The 7061-nt window shown below is 46.9% G+C and overlaps 1 protein-coding gene across 5 annotated transcripts in view; it reads right to left on the minus strand.

The window, feature by feature from the left end:
- Pik3cd (phosphatidylinositol-4,5-bisphosphate 3-kinase catalytic subunit delta) overlaps positions 1 to 7061 on the minus strand; it is a 68083-nt gene that overhangs the window by 34255 nt on the left and 26767 nt on the right. For all 5 annotated transcript variants that reach the window (XM_031379509.1, XM_031379505.1, XM_031379506.1 and 2 more), the window contains exon 2: positions 6525 to 6643. The gene's annotated coding sequence lies outside the window, so the exon portion shown is untranslated. The remainder of the gene's footprint in view (positions 1 to 6524; positions 6644 to 7061) is intronic.

Below are 7061 nucleotides of genomic sequence, written 5' to 3' on the forward strand. Positions count from 1 at the left end.
AAAAAAAAAAAAAAAAAAAAAAAAAAAAGAGGCTAGAGAGATGGCTCAGTGGTTAAGAGCACTAGCTGTTCTTTTAGAGGACCCAGGTTCAATTCCCAGCAACCACATGATAGCTCACACATGTCTATAACTCCGGTCCCAGGGGATCTGACACCCCCCTCATGCAAGTATACATGCAGGCAAAATACCAATGAACAAAATAATAGACACATAAAAATACGTTACAACAAAAGTTACATTTACTTATCTGGTCTCACTTCTGTTGCACGGAAACTCCAAGCTAGCTGGCCAGTGAGCTCCCAGCCAAGGTGTTCCCGGCCCCATCTTTCCATCTTCCACTGCATGTAACTTTCTACACGGTTCCAGGGACCCAAACTCCAGATGCCAGCTTGCACGCTTTCACTCTAGTCCACTAAACCACGCCAATCACGTGCGTCCAGTTGGGTTTTCTGCTGTCTCCCACAGAGAGCCTCCTTTTCCATGAGGGAAGCAATCCCCCTAGACACTGCTCGTTTAGAAAGTCCTTTCCCTGCAGCTTGGCTGCCTCTGACAGTCAATCTCTGCCCTTAGAGCTGTTATCAAGTGATAAGCCAGGAGGGCAGCTCAAACAACATAGATGGGTCAGTGAAGCCAGGGCTGTCCCAATACCCATGAGCAATACCCGTATCTCAGGCATTCATCCTGGCTTTTCTATCTGCACCTACAGTATTCAGAAAGTGTCTGAGAAGATGTCACAGGACACAGCTCAGTCCCTTCAACCTTTCCACGTGACCCACAAAATCAGCTATTGGACCACATTGTGGTAGATTTATGAGTTTTCCATCAACCCTTTTACCAAATTCTGGATGTCCCCAGCCAGTTTTCTTTAGCCTGAGATGGCTCAGCCAGGAAAGTGCTTGCCTTGCAAGCCTGAGAACCTGGGGTATCCTCAGAATCCACATAAAAAGCTGGGTACAATGGCATAAGTTTATAATAGGAGAGCTGGCACCATGGGACAGGAGGAGGACACAGTGAAACCCGGAGCTCACTGGTCAGCTAGCAAAGCCTAGCTGGTGAAGCTGCAGGCCAATGAAAGGCCCCGTCTCAAACAAAAATATGGACGCCTTCCTGAAGAACAAGACCTGAGATTGTCCTGACTTCTGCACGCACCTGTGTACATGTGTACATGCATGTGGACACACGCATAGATCCAGGAGAGAACTTCTTCAAAGACTTTAACCTAGGCTACCCTCAGCATCCAGAAATGCTTCAGGGGCCCTAGGAGAGGCCTGCAAGCAAGCCAGGGAAACCCTGAGCTAGGAGGCCCACTCGCTGGAGTCTTGCTCCAAACTCTGGGTTCCCAGGGAGTTCTTTGCCTTTCTGCTAAGCCTCCCTCAAGGTTCTCAGTGGCCACAATCTCTGGACTAATAAGCTCCACCACTTTCCGGGGTCCATGGCAAATATGGCTAATTCTGACCAGGCTAGCTCCTCGACTTTTGTCAACATAAAGGCAATCCTTTGGGGTTCTGCGGTCTTGAATCCTGGGGAATTGCCTCCTATGGGAACACAGGAGTCATTTTGGCAGGACACACCGGGGCTAGGCAACAAGAACAAGAGGGGAAGTTTGCCCCACTTCTCTGGATGATAACCATCTTTATCCCTGAGGCCTGGAGCTCTGGGAAAGCTATGTCATGCTCCCCAATGCTGCTTGCTCCAAAGGAGACCCAGAGTCACTCCTGAAGAAGAGTGTCTAGGTCCCCTGGGAGCCATCTCTACATGTCTGTTCAGAGTCAGAACATTTATACTGTAGCCCACAGAGAAGCCATCTGCCCAAGCCTGGATTTCAGAGTCAAGATGACAATTTAATTAGTCCAAGAGAGTCTGAGTCACAGAAACTTCCAGAAGGTGACTACCCATAAACTCAGGCTGGAAGATCTAAGGCTGGCATCCATCTCAGCAGCGAATAGGGAGGGCACCACGCAAAAGCATTTGTGGAGCAGGCGAACAGCGACCTGTAGTAGATGCTAAACCTAGCACCACTTTCAAAGAGGACTATTTGCAGAAGCCCCTCAACCTCAGGAAGCCCTTCAAATAAAGGCGCTCATCTCTCAGAGCATCTGCAATCCACCTAGAGGAAAGCCAACACAGATGGGTACTTCAGGGTACACAGAGACCAAAGGTGCTTTATGCAAAGAGTGACCTCACAGCGAATCTCCAGGGATGTTCCCCAAGAATGCACGTTCTTTTTTGTTTGGTTGGTTTTGGTTTTTCGAGACAAGGTTTCTCTTTGTAACCCTGGCTGTCCTGGAACTCACTCTGTAGACCAGGCTGACCTCAAACTCAGAAATCCGACTGTCTCTGCCTTCCAAGTGCTGGGATTAAAGGCGTGCGCCACCACCGCCCGGCGAGAATGGACATTCTTAAGACTGCCATACTGCTCTGGATGCCAAGGAAAGTCCAAAGCCCCCAAGACACAACCCCCCTCGAGGACCCCAGAAGGGTGCCCTGAAGAGCCATGCTCCTCCTCTGCCCCTCTGCACTAACCATTACTATTACGGTCAGCAGGAAGCTGACAGCATCAATCACCCTTGCTCTTAGGGAATTTTTACCCTAATGAGAGCAGAAGGCAGAAAATTAAAAGGAAATAGAACAAACAAGATGACTTCATAAAGCCAAAGAGATGGACTGAAACAAAAAGGACTTGTAGGGAGGTGTCCTGTGGTGTCCTGTGGATGGAGGATGGGGGGGGGTGGTACGGTCCTTGGGTGAGAGAGGTCACACTGAAGAAAGGCTCCAGTGAGTGAAGGATCCAGCAAAGATGGGCCCAACAGGGACCAGGTGGTGAGAAGAGGCAGGAACAAGTGTGAAGACCCTGAGGCAGGAAACAAGGTGAGCAGCCCTAGATCCTGGGGGAGGCAAATGACCAGGAAAGGTGAGCTTAGCCCCTGCCCTCCCTGGCCTCCAGTTTAGTGCCTGGATTTCTCTTGTTCCTGCCACTAGCAATAGGTTTGCAGGCAGAACCAACAACTGAGCCACTGGATCTTGGACTTCAGCCCAAGTCCAAGTTTATTCTGACTGAATAAACGTCTTTTCTTTGTAAGTAGCCTGCCACGGGCATTTAGTTACAGTAACTGAAAACAAAACTTAACGTAGTGTTGGTTTCCAGACAATCCCAAGACTCAGAGAGCACTTGAAACACTGAAAGCGATTTGACAGACAAAAATGAGAAATAGACACGGTTTTACATTGTATCCACTTTGGTTTCACTTTTCCTTCCTGCTTTGAAGCCCACTTTGACCTGAGCCTGCTCAATATTGAGATACGGGCATGGTACCTGGCTCACCATCTCCGTTTCTTACATTCCTGGAAGACTTTGTCCCACCATTTCCTCAAAAACACATAAAAAATTATATGTCATATTTTTGAAATTTATATCTAAAAAATGCCTTTAAAAAATCAGGCACGATTTCACATATCTGTAACCCTAACAACAAAGAGGCAGAAGCAGGAAGGTCATGAGTTCAAGGCCAGCATGAGCTATATCATGAGACACCTATGCACAGAGAAGCACAGCTGTAAATCCTAGCCTTCAGGAAACAGAGGTAGGAGGACTGTCCCAAGTTCAAGGCTAACTGATATACATAGAGACTCCTAGATCAGCCAGACCCTCTTTCAAAAAACCCAAACAAGAGGCTAGAGAAATAGTTCAGTGGTTTGTGCTCTTGCAAAGGACCAGAGTTTGGCTTCCAGGACCCATAGTTGGGTGGCTCACAATCACCTTAACTCCAGATCTATGAGATCTGAAGCTTCTGACCTGGTAGAACATCATACTCACACTCTCTCTCTCTCTCTCTCTCACACACACACACACACACACACAAAATATAAAATGGTGGCACATGTCTTTAATTCCAGCACTTAGGAGGTGTGGATCTCTGTGAGTTTGAGGCCACAGTAGATTACACAGACAGTTCTAGGACAACCAGAGCTACACAGAGAGCTCCTGTCTTTAAAATAAAAGCAATACTCTTTTAAAAAAAATTATTTCTAGGCTGGAGAGATAGCTCAGTGGTTAAGAGCACTGACTGCTCTTTTAGAGGTCCTGAGTTCAATTCCCAGCAACCACATGGTGGTTCACAACTCTGTAATAGGGATCCAGTGCCCTCTTCTGGTGTGTCTGAAGACATCGACAGTGTACTCACATACATGAAATAAATAAATCTCTAAAAAAATAAAATTCTTTCTGATGTCATAGGGGTTGGTTTGTTTGAGACAGAATCTCAAGGTAACCTTGAACTCACTATGCAGCTAAGAATGACTTTGAACTTCTGATGCTCCTGCCTGCCAAGTTCTGGGAGAACCCATCACACCTAACTTATGCAGTATTTGGGGTTGAACCAGGACTTTGTGCATGCTAGACAAGTACTCTGCCAACTGAGCTATATTTCAGCCCCTGTTAACTTAGTTTTAATGCGAAAGAGCATTTTGTCTCTCCATTTAAAAAAATGTGGTAACTTCTGGTTTCCTTTTGCTGTCTATCCGGGTCAATTCTGCTAAGACCTTAACTATGAAGGACCATCCAAGGGTTGCCGGGTCAAATGTTTTTTTGTTTGTTTGTTTGTTTGTTTGTTTGTTTTGGGGGGATGTTTCGAGACAGGGTTTCTTTGTATAGCCCTGGCTGTCCTGGAACTCACTCTGTAGACCAGGCTAGCCTTGAACTCAGAAATCCGCCTGTCTCTGCCTCCCAAGTGCTGGGATTAAAGGCGTGCGCCACCACTGCCCAGCCATCCTTCAACTTTTTAAAATCTCCCTCCAATCACTATCAGCTCTCTTCCTCCCTGTCAGCCCTGCTTCCTGATTCATGACTTTCAGTCTTGTTTCCTGATCCATTTAATTTAACTGGTACCATACTACTGATTGAGTCTGGTGGTCTCTCCCTAGACCTGCCAGAAGCAAAGAGTCCAACAGTGAAAGGCAGGACAGGCTCATTCTTTGTGGGCATCCACAGATACTGTAAGTTCATACGGTAACGACTGTATAATTCCCAGATGGTCAACTCTAGTTTCAGGGAATCTAATGCCCTCTTCTGACCTCCATGTGCATTGCAAGCACATGGAGTATATACTACATACATGCAGGCAAACACTCATACATATGACATAAAAATAAATCTTTTTTAAAAATTCAAGTTCTTTACGAATAAAGGCTAAAGTTATCATTAAAGGGTATTTCTGGAGCCATGGAGATGCATAAAAAGTGTTTGCTGTACAAGGTTGGCGACCTGAGTTCACTCCTCTCAACCCACATATAGAGGAAATGAAAAACAACTCCACGAAATTGTCTTCTGACCTCTGTACACACCATCATGGCATAAGTGTGTCTGAATATACACAACAACAATAAATGTAAAAAAATGTAAGGCATTTCGAAAACTAAGTTTCCATTATGAAAAGTTCTGTTTCTATCTATTTCCAACATTAACATTTTGCCTACAGCCAGGCAGTGGTGGCACACACCTTTAATTTCAGCATGCAGGAGGCAGAGGAGGGTGGATCTCTGTGAGTTTGAGGCTAGCCTGGTCTACAAAGGGAGTTCCAGAACAGCCAGAACTACACAGAGAAACCTTATTTCAAAGAACTGAAGGAGGAGGAGGAAGAGGAAGAAGAAAGAAAGAGAAAAAGAAAGAAAGGAAGAAAGGAAGGAAGAAAGGTGCTTAGTATTTTTGTTTTGAAAGAGATTCACAACAAAGAGGTTTAGCAAGTACCAGGGAAGACCTAGAGATGTCAAGAAAGAGACTGGGAAAACCTCACAGATGACTCTGGCCCTGCCCTGTTCCACCAGAACAGATAGCAGCTGCTCAGGCAGAGTGTTCTCTGTGCAAGCACAATAATCCTGTACCCACGAAGACTGCAAGGGGACCCCAGACTTGCCCTTCACACAACTCAATACCACCAGCTGCTTCCTACCTGGACAGGAGGTGCCTCAGGTAGTTTTCTATTGCTGTGGCAAGACACCATAACCAAGACCAGCTACAGAAGAAAGAGTTTATTTGGGGGTCATGATTTTAGAGGGTTAGAATCCATGACCTCAGTGATGGTGGGAAACACAGTGGCAGGCAGGCGAACATGGTGCTGGAGAAGCTGAGGGGCATACCTCTTAAGATATAACCATGAAAGAGACACTAGGAATGGCCTGAGTCTTTTGGACCCTCAATTCCCTCAGTGACACATTCCTCCAACAAGGCCACACCTCCTAACCCTTCCTAAACAGTTCCACCAACTGGGGACCAAGCATTCAAATGTACAACAATGGCCCAGAAACTCAAAAGAGCATCCTACCTTGGCTTTGTGACTGTCCTAGTCTCTGTAGACACAGAAGTCTCTACCTAATGCCACCACCTAACTATACTCCCAGCCCCCACTCCCTTCCTCTGAGAATGCTCGTCCCATGGACAAGTCAGAGAGGAGAGATTTTCTTCAAAAATCCTATCTGTAATACAAGTATCTCTTCCTTCCTCTATATATCTCTCCCTTCCCCCAACCTACCTGTTTGGGATGGGCCAAGAAAGACCACCAGCCAAGGCCCCTCTGCCTGGGAGATTAAAGGTGCTTTGCCATCAGTGAGCTTCATCCCACTTCTGCCTGGCTCTCAGCTCCTTATATGTCTGAAAGAAAAAAGAGGCAAGAACACTTTAAACACAGGATTTCAGAATCCAGTACATGCTGATGATATTTCTCAGGACAGTGAGTGTGTAGCTCAGTGGGTGTGCCTGCCTAACATGCAAAAAGCCCCCAGCACTGAAGAAAGTGCCATTTCATCTCAGATTCCCTTCTTGTAAGCCAATCCCATGCTGCTGGGCCAGCCTTTCTCACTACCTGTGTCAACCCCACCCCGCTTCCCTTTGGTAGCATAGAAGCTAACCACAGGGGCATCCCCAGACCTGAAGCAAGGGAGCACCCCCAGACCTGAAGCAGGGGGGCACCCCCAGACCTGAAGCAAGGGAGCACCCCCAGACCTGAAGCAGGGGGGGGGCATCCTCAGACCTGAAGCAGGGGGGGTATCCCCAGACCTGAAGCGGGGGG

Source organism: Mastomys coucha, unplaced genomic scaffold, assembly GCF_008632895.1.
Source record: "Mastomys coucha isolate ucsf_1 unplaced genomic scaffold, UCSF_Mcou_1 pScaffold18, whole genome shotgun sequence".
Classification (NCBI taxonomy): domain Eukaryota; kingdom Metazoa; phylum Chordata; class Mammalia; order Rodentia; family Muridae; genus Mastomys; species Mastomys coucha.